The 3,274-nt window shown below is 54.4% G+C and overlaps 1 pseudogene; it reads right to left on the minus strand.

Moving 5' to 3' along the window:
- Positions 1–786: 786 nt before the first annotated feature.
- LOC130845956 (mediator of RNA polymerase II transcription subunit 25-like) lies at positions 787–2,879 on the minus strand (annotated as a pseudogene).
- Between the last annotated feature and the right edge of the window lie 395 nt (positions 2,880–3,274).

Raw genomic sequence — 3,274 nt, forward strand, 5'->3', positions numbered from 1 at the left:
CCTTGATGACATGTTCATTTATGCTTTCAGTATTAGTTAGCATCTTCTCAATTATCCAGGAATACTATGAAGTAAATAAGAAATGAATAGCCCTATGAGAAGAAAAGTATGAAAGTTTTCAGAAGGAAATATTACAGTAATTAAGACAATGTGGTACTAGTGAAGACTAATGGAATAAAATATGAGACCTAGAAAAAGGCCGATTATATATGAGAACTTGGTTTGTGATAAAATGACATTTCAAATCAGATAAGGAAGTACACAGTGTTCAAAAACAGTAGTATTGGGATACAGGCTGAGCCACTTCAACAAAAGCACCAGAAATACAGCTGCTACTCCATGTGTGGTCCACACACTGTGGTCCATGATGAGGTAGGTTCTGAAACTGTGTAAGCATTTGGAAACTTTCACAGAAATTAGATCTTGCTGTCACCTGCAAATGCATGTTGGTCTCACTGAACAAAGTGTATTGTATTGTAGTATGGATGTTGAGAACACAGGCGTGGTGAAGGTCATGTGAGACCTTCCACATACTAGGCGTGGGCAGTAGGACTCTATTACAACGTGTGATATTTTAATTTCAGTTTGTCTGAGAAAATGTAATGATTTAAACATTTTTATAACATTAGTAATTATTGATAATTATAGTATTATTTAAATAATTGATAATTATTTTATTTCTTAACAAAACCTGTGTGTGTGTGTGTGTGTGTGTGTGTGTGTGTGCACCCGCGCGCACGCGAGAGCAAGTGTGTATTAAAAAGAACTTTATTGGATGTCGGGGGTTCAGATGAGGTCCATGAGGACGTTGTCCTCCGTGATGTTGGCTGCAGGCTGGGCTGGGAGTCCCGGCCCTGGGGACCCCCGGCCCTGGGGACCCCCGCTGAGCAGCATCTGACCTGACAGTGGAGCCCTCGGGGGAAACTGTGCAGGCCAGGACTGGGCGGGCAGTGGGTGCAGGACCCGGAGCCCTAGCTGGGGCTGCCCCAGGCCCTGGTGCGGTGGGGGCAGTAGTGCAGAGGCCCCTGGTGGTTGGAGGTGCTGGAGGCAAGCCTGAGGAGCACCCCAATCTAGGGCTGTGGCGTGTTGATGAGGAGGCTCCACAGTGGGGGGTTGGCCCCAGCGTTCTGGGGCCGATGGGTGGGTCCAGGAGGGCCTGCAGAGGCCCCTGCGGTACCCCGACGCTGCGGCTGCGGCACATGGAGCTGGAGCGCACGCTGCTGCTGCAGCTTCTGCCGCTGGAGTTGCTTGTGGCTGGTGATGACCTGCCGAATGCCGTTGACGAAGCCGCTCTGGCGTTAGAGGATGAGGCCCACGAAGATCTCCTTCTCCGAGGAGTACAGGAGCACCAGCACACGCACCTCGCAGGGGGCCGTGTGGGCGCAGTGCACGCAGCACTGGAAGCCTTTGCTGCTGATACCGTAGAGGTCTTTGAGGGAATCCAGGTCCTCGCTGGTGAAGTGGAACTGGACCATCCTTGAGTTCCAGAACAAAGGGCCCAGGGTGAGGAGCAGCTGCTGGGGGATAAGCTGCATGGTCAGCTTCTGGGGCCACTGCTCCGTTTTCAGGTTCTCACTGTGTGCACATAGACCTGAGAAGGCAGGGACCGAGTCAGCTTGGTGCTGGCTTCCACGGAGGCAGGTTTGGCCTTCTCCAGCCACACGAGGACGCTGCGCCAGGCCAGGAGTTTGCTGGAGGCTGACTGCTGCCCACCAAGGGCCGGAGCGCTGAACTGGGCCGGAGAAGGGCAGCTCACCCTGCCTGGGGCCACAGTGCCCACTATGAATGGTGCCCCCGGCTGCACAGGAGGGGCGGGGGCAGGCCCGGGCCGGGGGCCACCGTGGAGACCAGGTTGGGCCGGGAAGCGAGAGGTGACTTGGGAGCACCGGGAGACTCTGGGGCAGCAGAGTGGCCTGAGCCTGGCTGTAGCGGGGGACCCACTCCTGGAGCGGCTTGCTGAAGAGGGTTGATGGGCGAGAAGCCAGAGCCCAGCCCAGCCTCCTGGTTGGTGACGGCCTCCACTGCGTTCTGGGCAGCCCCCTGAGCTGCAGATTCCCGGGGACCTGGTACTGCTGGGGGACAGGGGACAGAGGCTGCTGGGGGACTGTCGAGAGCGGGGCGCCCGAGGGTGGAGCTGGAGGCAGGCGCACAGGCTGCTTTGGCTGGAGGGGACCTGGGGCCGAGCCACCCTCAACCTGAAGCAGAAGCCCCCGCGCCAGCACCATGTGCCACAGATCCTGGCTCACATCTGGTGGCGGCTGCGGTGGCTCCAGCATGGCTGGAGGAGCCGTCTTCTCGAAAGAAGCCTCAGGGCAGGCAGCTTCTGGGGAGACATGATGGAGAAGTAGATTCTTTGCTCCCCAGTCTTCCGCAAGAGTCTCCGTCGTGCACCCAGAATATTTGGTGCTCTGGACAGCCGGCAGCAGGTACAGGGGCGAGTTACAGATGAGGAGGCAGATTCGGTGTGTCTGGTCAATCTCCTCCAGTATCTTCTTGAAGTCATCGAACAGCTGCAGGGCGGTGCTGAGGCCTTCTGCCATGAAGCTGCAACTCTCGCCACCCCCACTGATGAACTTAACGCCATCGAGCCAAGTTACAAACCCATAGACTCTGCTGGTGGGAGCGTGACATTGTACATAGGACTCGGGAGCGCAGTCCACCATGTTGAACACCATGAGGCTGCACTGGGTCCCCCCATAGTCTTCCCCAAAGTCCGTATCACCAGGAGGACCACCATTAAAATATTCGATGGCAGGGAGCAGATGGTGCTTGAGGAGCTCATCGAAGTAGGGCCCCAGGCTGGCGGTGCCCCCAGTCACAAACACCATGTCAGCTACGAGGTCCCCCGCTGGGGTCAGGCCCTCCGACCTGGGGACCATGCCCTGCACGGCAGCCTCCAAGCCTGTTTTAAATTCATAGTTTAACATTATTAGCACAAGACATTTTCTAGCTTTCAAAAAATAATAATTTCAGACCTGTAGAAAGTTACAAGAGTAGTGCAAAGCACTCCTGTGTACTTTTCATGCAGATTTCCCAGTAGTTAACATTCTATCACATTTGTACTATCATTTTCTTTTTCTCGCTGTGTACACACACGACGGATAGTACTTTACAAAAATGGACAGAGCACTATGTCACTGTTCTGTATGCTCTTCTAGAACCTGGCCACTCCTCATCAGGAGGTGTGATCTGGTCCCCTTTTCTTGAATCTGCATGGTTTTGTGCCTGCTGCAACCAATAGGGTATGGCCCAAGTGAGGTTATGCAACTTCTCA

This window comes from Hippopotamus amphibius, chromosome 2, assembly GCF_030028045.1.
Source record: "Hippopotamus amphibius kiboko isolate mHipAmp2 chromosome 2, mHipAmp2.hap2, whole genome shotgun sequence".
Taxonomy (NCBI): domain Eukaryota; kingdom Metazoa; phylum Chordata; class Mammalia; order Artiodactyla; family Hippopotamidae; genus Hippopotamus; species Hippopotamus amphibius.